Here is a 13,069-nt window from a genome sequence, read left to right as displayed (position 1 = left end):
AGCCACATGAGACCCTCAAGACTTCAAAGTATGTCTTTCTTCAAGTCAGATTAAAATGTAAATGAGAAATGGTTTTAATAAAATAAATAAAAATATGAAACATAAATGATATGAATTTGTAGCTGTCTGCAAGGAGTTAGTTCTTTTATGACTTGTTTAATTTCTTTCTGTTAGATTGGGTTATGTATAATCTCTATTTTCTCTGTTAATCTGAATATTTTATATTTTTATAAACATCTATTCATTTCATTTAATACTAGTTTTATTGGAATATAATTGGCCAGAATGGTTTCTAATAATTTATTTTCTCTCCATTCATTGTGAATTATTCTTTTCATTTTTTTTAATATTGGCAATTTGGTATTCTTTTTATCAAATTAGCTAAGAGTTTCTCCTTTTTGTTCATTTAAAAGAAAGTTTCAGGGCAGTTAGGTGACACATTGAGTAGAGCCCCTGCAGTCAGGAGGACCTGAGTTCAAATATGACCTCAGACACTTGACACTTAGCTAGTTTGTAAACTTGAGCAAGTCACTTAACCCCAATTGCCTTGACTTCCCCCCTCCAAAAAAAAAGTTTCCAGTTTTATTTATCCTTTCAATTGTTTTGTTTTGTTTTTCAATTTTTTATCTCCATTTTTCTTTTTGGACTTTCTAGTTTTGTGTTTGTTTAGATTTTTTTTATTTGTTACTTTCATAAGTATATTTTAATGTTTTATACCAAATTCATCAATCTATTTTTTTCTCTCTTTTGTTAATTAAAGTGTTTAAATTTTCCTCTAGCTGCTGTATTTCCTACATTACAAAAGTTTTGGTATGCTTATGATAAGAAGGAAGAAGAAGAGGAGGAGGAGGAGAGGGACGGGCAGAAGGAGGAGGAAGAAAAAGAGAGAAAAGAAAGAAGGAAGGAAGGTGAAAGAAAGAAAAGAAGGAAGGAAGAGAGGAAGGAAGGAAGGGACACAGGGAGGGAGGGAGGAAGGGAAGGTAGGAAGGAAGGAGGGAAGAAAGGAGGGAAGGAAGAAAAGAGGGAGGGATGAAAGGAAAGAGGGAAGAAAGGAAGGAAGGAAGGAGGGAGGGAGGGAAGGAAGGAAAGGGAAAGAAGAAAGGAGAGAAGGAAGGAAGGAGGGAAGGAAGGAAGGAAGGAAGGAAGGAAGGAAGGAAGGAAGGAAGGAGGGAAGGAAGGAGGGAAGGAAGAAAGGAGGGAAATTATAGATAAGGTGAAGTGGTAGAATTCTCTATACCAGTAAAATCATTGTGTGGTTGGGAGTGGGGTAGATAGTAGGAGAAGAAAAGGAGGTCTATGGAACTGTGTGTGTTCATTCTTGCTTCATCTGGTTCTGATAAGAGGTTCATAAAATGCCTGCTCCCCCAAATACTTCCACATTTATATAGTGATACACTATAATTATTTGAAATAGCATATTCCTCTTAGTTTTCCTAATTTCCTCATTTCTTCCCTAATGTAGTCCTTTTTCCCCTCACTTCTTTTTCCTCTCTTAAAGCCAACAAAACAGAACAAAACCACGTGTCTCTTTCTTACTTCCCTCTGTCACCTTTTGAGATTCTGAAGATTCACTAATCTCTTCTTCAATCTCTTCCTCATTAGAATATAAGCAATTAACCAGCTTTCCAATTGCTCAAATGTATTCTATGTTTCTCATGATTGCTACATTTGCATTTCAAAGTTTCTATTCAAGTCTGCTCTTTTCATCAAGAATGTTTGAAAGTTTTCTGGGTCTTTCAAATTCCATTTTCTTTCCTGTAAGATTAAATTTATTTTTGCATAGTAAGTTATTTTTGGTTTTAAGCCTTTACCTTTTGGAATAAATTGTTCAAAGATTTACTCTACATTATACTAGTTTTAGTATACAGTAGTCCTGTGGTTTTTGAACTCTTCCTTTCCAATTGCTTCTAGCATTTTTTTTTTCTTTCAACCTGGATACTCTAGATTTTGACTGTGATTTTCTTAGCTGTTTTCATTTTAGAGTTCCTTATGGAAGATAATGGATTCTTTCCATTTTCTTTTTTGCTTTCTGGTTCTAACAGATCTGGGCAGTTTTCTTTTATGATTTCTTGAAATATGGTATCCATTTTTTTTGTTTGGTCATGGTTTTTAAGAAGTCTGATGACTTAATTATTCTTATTCTGAACTTAAGAAAACACTCCACAAAATGAACATTACCTACTACAAAGTGGAACAGAAAAAGGGAATCATATGTGAAACCACAAATCTCTGCTACATAAATTTCAAAATTTCTATTCAACTCCAGTATCTTCATCAGGATTGCTTGGAAGTACTCTATTTCAAAAGTCCATCTTTTCCCCTGTAGCTTAATTTTTTTTACTTTTTAAATTAATTTTTAAATCAGTGAAAATCCACTACTTCTCTCTCTCATATTCCAATCTCCATTGAGAAAAAAACAAAATCCTTGTTGATGGGGGGAATGGCAATAGGCTATACAGGTACTCTGATCAATGACCAGAGTCCCTGAGTTTGGAATCTTGAAGTCAGGATTGTAAAAGTTTATTGTTATGTTTTACAGCAGGCAAGTGTTCTTAGGGAACCTGCAAGTTTATTGTTACAATTTACAGCAGGAAGGGGTTCTTAGGGAACATGCAAACTTAAAGAAGTCACAGGTATAGTTTTTAAGGAGTCATGACAGTAAATCAGACGTCAATTATGCTAATTAGGTGAGTAAGGGTGGGATTAGGGAGGAGTTAAGGATCGGTCAGTGTAATAATAATGGAATATAAAGATCCCCCTGTATTGGCTTGGTTTTTGGTTTGATTGTGTTAAAACCCAGAGCTTGTGAATCCCACTTGTGGGATGGACTTGTTGACATGAAAAGAGAGGGTTGAACTGGGAGGAGCTGGTGACGTAAATTTGGAGAGACACAAGAGAGAGGCAGAACTTTTTGGCAGCAGCATCTTGGAGGTGGCGAGAGACTGAGAGGATTACTGAGGGCCACTTTGAACTGCCCAGGACTTTTGAGAGCTGCCACCCAGAGCTGCCAAGGACTGAGGAGACATGGCTGTTATGCTGGTACTTTGTCTGTCTGTTTTGATGTTGTTTTGCCAGATTTGTCCACTGGTGAAGGACAGTGCTGTTGTTGCAGAGGCCTGGGAACCTTGCTGTTGGTTCAGAGCTACTGAGACTGTTCTGTAGACAGAGAGTGAATTCTGTCCACTGGTGAAGGACAGTGCTGTTGTTGCAGAGGTTCTGGAACCTTGCTGTTGGTTCAGAAGCCCTGAAGAAGGATTTTCTTGTTGTATGTTTACAGAAATCCTGGAAGAGGGTTTTGCTACTGTTTTCAGGGGACCTAGGACTGTTCTACAGACAGAAAATGAATTAATGAAGAGACTGGCAATGTATCTTGTGGCCTTGCTAAGCTTTGTCTCCCCAGGAACAAAGATTGCTGAGAACTTGCCTCTTGGGTCAAGATGAAGAAAAGACCTCCATTTGGGTATTAAATGATGTGCTTAAGCTTGTTGTAACTCTGGGGTAGATTCAATTGTGATCCAAGGGTGGGGAACTTTTGACCTTTTTGTGCTCTGTGATTGAACAAATGAATGTACTTTACTTATGATTGGAAACTAATCTCCATTTGAGAAGAGGGGCTTTGTGATGAACTAAATGAAGGTACAGCCTAGGGGTGGAGTAGTACTTGATTAAATCACACTTGGAGGTAGTACTTGGAGATTATTGAATCACACTTAGTAAATGCTGTATTTTGAATGATGTTAAATTTTGATTCTATCTGTTCTTAATTTTTCACTGAATAAAATGGAGAGCACCTATGCTGGTATTTTGAACCTTGGGAAGTTGCCTTTGCTTTACATTACAGTCAGTGCTTAAAGGAACATGAAGTTTTAATATCAACTGCCAAGGGGTATTACCCATAATTCACTAGCCCAAGGTGGGGCTACTTGGAGGTGTGGTTTTAGGCCTGAAATGTCACTAAGTCAGCTAGCAGTCAGGGCTGACTGAGAAGAGCCTAGTCTGCCACCCATCAGTGTCATGTTTGAGAAGATGGATGTTGGGAGCCAAGGCTACCGGAGACTCAGTATTCGTATAATTGGCTAAGGAGTTAACCTATTGTGCATTGAAGTGCATTGAAGGATTCATATATGTAGCTGGCCATTATACTAGGGGGAGATAACATTTGCCTAAGCTAAAATGTTTATAGATGTTTTAGTGAAGGATTCATAGGTGTAGCTTATTATTGTTCCAAGCAGAAATAAACAGTTCATGAATTGTTGCTGTGCAGAATGCTGGCAGGGGGAAGGGGCAGAGTTAATGCTCTGAGGCTGGGGGCGGGGGGAAATGTGATTTTACAGACTGGTTTTACAAATTGATTTTACAAAATGATAATACAAACATAGATCCCAAGCACCCCATCACTGTTACAAGTATTTATAATCAAGCAAAACAAATTCCCATATTAACCATATAAAAAAAAAGTCTCAATATGAGCTCTAAGTCCATCATCTCTCCAATAAGAGGTAGGTCACATGTTTCTTCATGAGTCCTCTGGAATCGTATTTGGTCATTGCATTGATCAGATTTTCTAAGTCTCTTCAGGTTGCTTGTCTTTTCAATATTGTTGTAATTGTATAAAATGTTCTCCTAATTGTATAAACTGTTGGAATTGTATAAATTGTTTATATTGTATCATTCATAAAAGAATTTCAAAATTTCTCTGAAACTTCATCATTTTCTAGGGAACAATAGCAATCCATCACATTCACATAGCTAACTTGTTTAATCATTTTCCAACTGATGGGTACCCCCTCAGTATGAAATTCTTTACCACTGCAAAAATAGTTGCTATAAATATTTTTGTACATATAAATCCTTTTTTCCCATTTCTCTGCTCTCTTTGGGGGCAATAAACCTAGCAGTAGTATCACTGGGTCAAAGGATATGTGCAGCTTAATACATTTGGGGGGGGAATGGTTCCAAATTGCTTTTCTGAATGGCTAGCTGGTTCAGAGTTCTACTACCAGTTCACTCTTTTCCCATAGCCCCTCCTGCATGTCATTTTCCTTTTTCAACAGCTTTGCTGATCTGAAGGGTATGGGATAGAAACTCAGAGTTGGTTCAATCTGCATTTCTCTACTAGTGATTTAGAGCATTTTTTAATACGCTGATCTTGGATTTCTTCCTCTTAGAACTGCCTGTTCATAGCCTTTGACAGTTTATCACTTAAAGAATGGATCTCATTTTGATAAATTTTAATCAGTTCCTTATATACCTGAGAAATGAAATCTATATCAGAGAACTTTGTTGCAAAGATTTTTTTTCCCATTTACCTGTTTCTCTTCTAATTTAAATTGCATTGATTTTATTTCTGCATTTGTACTTATGATTGTGTATTTCCTTTCATCTTGTTTTCTTATACTCTTCCTTCTCTTTGTTTCCCAACCTCTCTTTGTAAAGAAGAGAATAGTAGAGTGTGTGCTCAGAACTTCATCTAGGGTTGTTGCAATATGCTTCTGCTCTCCCACCTTCTTCTTTCCCTCAATCAAAGCCTAATCATAGTTTCTTATCCTTTCTTTGTTTTCTTTTAAAACCTCTTAGAGATCCACTCCCCTTAGTTAGAGTTTGTTTTGGATAGGCCTAATCCCTCCCTTAAGGTACCTCCCTTTTCTCCTTTTCCTCCTAATTTCACTGTTGAGTGAAATGTATTTCTGTACCCCGCTGTAGTTTTCCTGCCTTTGACTAGTTCATATAAAAGTGAGGATCAAGTGTCATCTACTCTCCCCACCCCTTACTCCTTGTTGGTATGGTTTTCTCCTTGTGCACTCTGATTTTTAGATCATTTTCTCCTACCTTCCTCTCTTTATCTTTTCCTTTTCCCTTCTTTTTCCATTGAAAAGATAAAACTAATCCCATATACTCTGTTTTATTAGACTCTATTAGCACTGATGGTGATAAGCATCATCTCCCCATAGCAGAATTCAGTTCATCTTTATTTAGTTCTTTATGGTTGTTTACTCATGTGTACCTTTTGATATTTCTCTGGATCCCTGTGTTTGCATTTCAAAATTTCTTCTATAGAGTTCTGATATTTTTATCAGAAATGCTTGGAAATATATTTCATTAGAGGTCATTTTTTTTTTTTGCCCTGAAGGGTTTATATTCAGTTTTGCTCAGAAAGTTATTCTTAGTTGCAAACCTATATCCTTTGCCTTTTTGCATTCCAAGCTATTCACTCCTTTAGAATGGTGGCCACTGAATCATATGTAAACCTGACAGTGACTCCTTGGTACTTGAATTCTTTCTTTCTGGCTACTTGTAGTAATTTTTTTTTTAAACCTGGAAGCTCTGGATTTTGACTATAATTTTCCTGGAAGTTTTCATTGTAGGGTTTTTCTTTCATGAGGTGAATTCTTTCTATTTTCACTTTGTCCCCAATTCTAAGAGATCTGGGCAGTTTTCTTTTATTATGTCTTGTAATCCAAATTGCATTATGATGTCTAGCCTCTTCTTTTTTCATCACGACTTTCAGGGAGTCCAGTAATTCTTAAATTGTATTTCCTCTGAGTTTCTGGTCAATTGTTTTGGCTATGACATACCCCTACATTTTCTTCTATATTTTTAGTCAAAAAATACTAAAAGCAAAAAAGTTTTTAATATTCCTTGCTGTCTCCTGGAGTGATATTTTAGTCCATTCTAATTTTCGAGGAGTCTGTTATTTGAGGAGGTTTGGGCCCTCTTATGCCAAGTTGGTAAATGCCTTTCCAATCTTCCATAGCACTCACTTCTGATTTTTTCCTCTAATACACTCATTTCATTTATAAAAATATTTTTAGCTCTTTTTCTTACACTTTTGCTTCATCTTTTCTGGGAATTCTAGTTCAACCTGTATCCAAGCTGTGAACTTTGTTTGTAAATGTGTTGGCATCATTCTCTTTTTCTAGGTTTGTGTCTTGAGTATCCTTGTCACTATGAGAGCTCTTTATGGTGGGATTATTTTTTGTTAGCACATTCTTACAGCCTATTTCTTGACTTTGGACTTGATGTTAGGGCTGGGCTCTGGGCATTTCTGGAGGAGGATCCTCCTACTGCTTTCTGGAGGTGAGTTTATTCCAGGATCTCAGGGACATCTTAGGTTACTTTCAGTGTTCCCAAAGTGGTCTGATCTAGGGCAAAGTGTGATAATCTCAGTCTAAACTCTGCAAGTTCCTGACCTGGATTTGGGTCCAAAAAACATGCCTATGGGCTTGCCCCATTTGGAGCTTTAGTAGACTGCTGCTACATTCAGTCATTAATAGCCCATTGGAAAATTCTAGTGATTCAAAGTGAACAAACTGTAGGCTCCTTTTTAGTCTGGGATTTCTGCCCTCATTATGTATGTAAACTTTGGCCTGGGCTGGAGGCTGGAACTAAGACCTCTCTCTAATCCCAAGAACAGAGTCACAGAGCTAGTTTGGTTTCTGATTCATACCTTTTTGTGTACACAGCCTGGGACCTCTCTTCACTCTGCAATACTACCATTAGGTGTATGACTTTTCCTCAGTTTACCTTGAATCTGTGATCTGAAAGTGGGTAGCAACAGATCTACCAGTTTGTAACTGTTCCTGTATCTTACACAATTTCAGGCCTCCCTGTGTGAATCTGGAACCTCTTCTTTTTCTGACTCACAGCATTTGTCCTCTTTCAGGCCCTGTACTGGAATGTTCCAGGCAACCATTCCTGGATAGACCCCAGTGCCCATGTCAGTATCTCTCAGTCTACCTCTTTATGCCAACCTGAATTTAAAAAATAACTGATTTTTTTTCCCCTTAGATTTCCCAGTCAGGACTTAGTCTAATATGTTTTCTAGATTTATATGGAGGCATTGCATTAGAGGAATCAGACTTCCTCTTGTACTGTGCCATCCTGGCCCCATTACATTGGGTAGCCTGCTGGGCTTCTAACTGGAACAGTGGATAGAGTTAGGAAGGCCTGAATTCAATTGTGGCCTCACACCCTAAAAGCAGGATGACTCTGGGCACATCACTTAACCTCTGTTTGCCTCAGTTGTAAAATGATGTGGGGATCAAATGAGATATTGCTAACATGCTTAGTACAGTGCCTAACACACAGTAGGCACTATATAAATCCTTATTGCCTTCCCCTATTCTTCACTCTGAGCCTTTAACTTTTTTTTTTAATACCATATTCCAAGATGTCTAGTGTTTTATAGTGTTAACTTTCAGGGCTTGACTGTGACTTCTTGGTATTTAAATTCTCTCTTTCTGGTTGTGTATTTTTTTTTTTGACCCAGAAGCTTAGGATTTTTCCCAGAAGTTTTGATTTTGAGGTTTCTTTCAGAAGTTGACCAAAAAAATTCTTTGTAGTTTCAATTTGCCCTCCAAATCTAATACATCTGGGAAGTTTTCATTTATGATTTCTTAAAATATGGTCTCTAACATATACTATATAGTTTCTTCAATTTTTTTTAAATTCTTGCTTTATTCCATGAATTCTAATAGTTTGTGCAAATCCATGATTTTGTTTGTTTTGCTTGTAGATTATGTGGAATTATTCTTTTCTTCTGAATTTGTGGCTTAGGTATGCCTAACTCCATAATATTTTTTTAATACCTTTGTTTTAGCTAGATATGGTTACACATGCCCATAACCCCTCTGCTACTGGCTGAGGCTGGTAGATCACTAGAGTTTGGGAGTTCTGAGCTACAGTAAGGTCCTTTTCTGAAGTAGTGTAAAGATCTGTTGTCTGCACTGTCTGGCACAGATAATAGCAAGTCCCTAGGAGTTAAGGACTACTACACTAACTAAGGAGGGGTGAAGTGGCCCAAGTTGGAAATTAGAGGTTATAAAGCTTCTATCCTGATCAGTCTTGGGATCAGCCCCACAAGTGGCCATTGCATTCTAATCTGGGTAAGATAGGGAGACCCAGTCTCAAAAAATAATATCTTTGTTTCATTTATTTAACTCATTTTTCCAGGCTTACTTACTGAGCTAGGACTTTGTATGAAATCCAGACTCTATATCATTCTGGAAGGAATGAGGGGGCCTTATTTGTCCTGATCACTATTATCTGGAGTCCTGCAACTTCTTCCTCTGCTCAGTGGACTGTACCAGCAGGGTACAATTCAGGGTAGGGCCTAATCATTCCCCTCCTGGTCTGGGCCCCTCAGGCTCTTGACCCCCCAATTCAGAGTCAGAGCAATACAGTTTTAGGCTCCAGACCTCCCTGACTGGCCCCTGGTCTGAATGCTGGATAGTTTCCATGTATGATACTCCCAGGCCAAGATTTTCTAGCTGGACCTCTTACTAAATTCCCACAGACTTTTGGTTCTCTTTATGTGAATTTGTGCTGGGAAATTGCACTTACTATAGTTTCTCCTTGGATTTCTTGATCATCATTCAATATGGCACTCATATTTTTTTCATCCTTGCTGAAGTAATTGTGAGAAAGATGAGCTTCATTGCACTACTTCAGGAAAGGCCCCAAGCCCCTAGACACTACAGCCATCTCCTCCGTATTGTTGTTAGCTATCCTCTCAATCTGGAGAAACCTCTACCCTAGGACCTGTTCTCTGATTGAGTACTTCCCCTCCAAGACAATTACTTTATAAAAAAGCACCAGTCATGTTTCACTTAACTCCCAGCTCTTCAGCTGTCTCCTCTACAACCTCACCTTCCCACTCTTTCTACCCCCAAGTTCTGATCAAATAAACCCTCCTATTATTTCTGGGTGAAGTGTGTCAATTTATTCCTCTATGGCCCTTTTCACCAACCCTATAGTTTTCAATACCAAAGCACCCTTCTCTGGTCACCATTCCCCTTTGTGTTGTCTCCCTCATTAGAAGGTAATGAAGACAAGGATTGTCTTTGCTCTTATAGTTGTTACCTATAGAAAGCATTTAACTGATGCTTTTTTCTTTTTGCTCATTTTCACTATACCATATTCCTCCTTGACCTGTTTTCCAGGTCAGTTTTTTAAAATTATTATAAGTACCTTATATTTTTATCTAAGCTTTCAAGCCTTTGATTTTATTCTAATATTTCTTGAGGACTCCTGGAGACATTGGGGTTGATTTTCTCCATTTTTTTTAAGCAATTGCTCAAGGTTACACAGCCAGTTATTTCTGGGTGGGTGCTAAGTGTCAGAGCCCGGGATTCGATCCCCAGGTCATCCCGACACTGGAGCCGGTGCTCTTACTCACTGTGCTACCTGGATGCCCCCATTTTATTTTTTAATAAGTCTGCTCGTTGGGTAAGCTTTCCACTTTCTGTTCTAAGCTACTTAGTTTCCTTCCAATTTATTTTTTCTCTCAAGAATCCTTATTTCACTTATAATTTCATTTTTATCTCCCACTTTATTTCTTCCAGCCACTCTTGGTGTTCTTGTGCCCAAACCATCCTTTTCCCTAAGGTAAAACTTGTATCGCTGTGAAGTCACATTCTTCTTTCAGGTTTACTTCTTGGGTATCCTTAACTTCTAGTATTTCTTTATCATATTCAGTATTTTCTCCTTGTTTGTTCTTGTTTGCTCATATCTCCAGCCTGTTTCAGGTTTGGAAATTTATACCATGGTTAGACTCCATCTGCCCTATACTTTTCAATGACCTGGGTAGAATTTGTTTAATCCTGTCCTCATTGACTTCCACTACCTCCTAGAATCTCTGCACACAGGTTTTAAGCCCCATTAGAGTGTCCCCAGACAAAGTGCTTCTGGTTTAGACTACTGGGAATCATCTCTGGTCATACCATTGCAGGCTTTAAGTTCCTATAACAGTGCCAGCCACTTCAACCACCTGGATTGTTGATAAGCTTTAGGCCCATTTACCTGAGCTCATGCTGGATTTCTTGGAATGGCCTCTCTCCTGGAACCTGCAGGCTACTGGCTCTCTTTTTGAACAGTCCTGATAGATGGAGGATCTTACTATTGTTTCACTTTGGATTTCTTGATCATAATTCAACTTGGTCCCCTATTTAGCTCTTTAATGGATATTATGTGGGAGAGCTGGGCTCTTCAATAACTTTTCATATCATCATCTTAACTGAAAGTCCTGAATATTATTTATCACAATATTACTTGGTAAACTTCTTTTGTTAAATGTTAAACATTTCTTGTTTCATTCCAATGCTGAGCCTGAACCATAGGATCTTCCTGACTGAGACCTGGACTAGAAGACATGAGTTCAATGATCATCATCATACATAGATGACTCCCAGATCTATACATCTATCCCATGCCTTTCTCCTAGGTTCCAATTCTGCATCACCAATTGCCCACTGGACATTTTGTACTAGATATCCTATAGGCATATCCAACTAAGCGTGTCCAAAACAGAAGTCATTCATTCTCTTCTCACCCAAACTCATTCCTTTTCTAAACTTCCATATTTCTGTTAAGGGCAACAATATGCTCCTAGTAAACTAGGTTAACTGCACTCAACATCAACTCCCCACTCTGCCTCATTCTCCATATTTAATCAGTTACCAAGTTTTGTCAATTCTTTCACATCTCTCAAATCCATCCCCCTTATCTCTGCTTTCATGGTCACCATTCTAATTTAGGCCCTCTTCACCTTAATTACTACTGTGGTCTCCTAATTGTTCTCCTTGCCTTAAGGCTTTCCACACTGCAATCCATCCTCCACACAGGTGTCAAACTGCTATTCTTAAAACACAGGTTTGATGTTATTCCTCTATTCAATAAACTCTGATGGCTCCTCTAGAAGCCTCTGGATCAAAACTTTTAGGATGAAAACATCTGTCTCACATTTAATCATAATAATAGTTAGCAGGGCAGAGCCAAGATGGCAGAGTTGAAACAGGAAATCCCATGAGCTCTGGCCACAACCACCTCCAATACCTGTAAAATATGACTCTAAACAAATTTTAGAGCTACAGAAACCACAAAGTGACAGAGAGAAACATATCTCCCACTGAAGCCAGCCTGGCAGGCCGACAGAAAAGGTCTATCACACCAGACTGGGAACTGACCACAGTCCCTCATGAGCCTCGCTGAGCCCAGGACTGCCCTGACCAGCGGCCCAGACTGGCCAGAGAAGACTTTAGGAGAGTGAATCACCAGCAGCTGTGGTGGTTTCCAGACTTCTCAACCCATAAATGCCAAAGACAAAGAAAAGGTCAGTGGGGAACTCTGTTGGAACTGGGTGATGGAAGACTGTGGTCCAGACCCTGTCCCCAGGGTGGTGACTACAGCTGCTGCCACGTGACTGCCTCCAGAGCTCCTGGCCTGCAGATCACAGGGGGACCAAGCGACCATTCAGAGGGTAATTGCTCTTGCTTTGACCTACTTGGATCTGGACTGTGGTCTTGGGTGGTGGTCCTGGGGTGTGTGGCCAGTGTGCCAGAGTGGCTGCAGAAAGGCCGCCCCGCCTTAGACCTTTGACAACATTTGCAAAACCCCCAGTGATTTGCGACAAAGCTCTCCACTCTGGAAACAGAGATCAACCATGGCAAAGAGCTAAAAAGTCAAGTAATTGGCTGGCAAGATGAGCAAGCAGAGGAAGCACAATCAGACCATAGAATCCTTTTTGGGGACAAAAAGGGTCAAAACATGGAACCAGAAGAAGTCAACAAAGGCAAAACTCCTGCATAAAAAGCTTCCAAGAAGAACTGATTACAGGCCATGGAAGAGCTCAAGAAGGATTTTGAAACTCAAGTAAGAGAAGTGGAGGAAAAATTGGGAAGAGAAATGAGAATGATGCAAGAAAATCGTGAAAAGGGAGTCAACAGCCTGCTAAAGGAGACCTGCTAAAAAATAGACTAACTAAAATGGCAAAAGAGGCCCAAAAAGCCAATAAGGAGAAGAATGCCTTAAAAAGTCAAATTTGCAAGACAGAAAAGGAATTTCAAAAACTCATTGGAGAAAATAATTTCTTCAAAGTTATACTGGAGCAAATGAAAGCTAATGACTTTATGAGAAATCAAGATACTATAAAACAGATCCAAACGAATGAAAAAAAATGAAGGCAATGTGAAATATCTCATTGGAAAAACTACTGACCTGAAAACAGATCCAAGAGAGATAATTTTAAAATTATTGGACTACCTGAAAGCCATGATAAAAAAAAAAGAGCCTA

The 13,069-nt window shown here is 38.7% G+C and overlaps 2 protein-coding genes across 3 annotated transcripts in view; one reads left to right on the top strand and one right to left on the bottom strand.

Annotated features, from left to right (window-relative positions):
- Positions 1 to 13,069, top strand: part of TIMP2 (TIMP metallopeptidase inhibitor 2) — a 321,405-nt gene that overhangs the window by 42,589 nt on the left and 265,747 nt on the right. The gene's annotated exons all lie outside the window — the stretch shown is intronic.
- The window catches only part of C1QTNF1 (C1q and TNF related 1), an 85,086-nt gene that overhangs the window by 50,758 nt on the left and 21,259 nt on the right, over positions 1 to 13,069 (bottom strand). The window lies entirely within an intron of this gene.

Source organism: Petaurus breviceps, unplaced genomic scaffold (genome assembly GCF_028583685.1).
Source record: "Petaurus breviceps papuanus isolate PSGF00001 unplaced genomic scaffold, PetGlider_PUasm1.0 90925, whole genome shotgun sequence".
Classification (NCBI taxonomy): Eukaryota; Metazoa; Chordata; class Mammalia; order Diprotodontia; family Petauridae; genus Petaurus; species Petaurus breviceps.
Note: the sequence above shows the minus strand (reverse complement) of the source record. Positions and strands in the feature narration are given on the sequence as shown.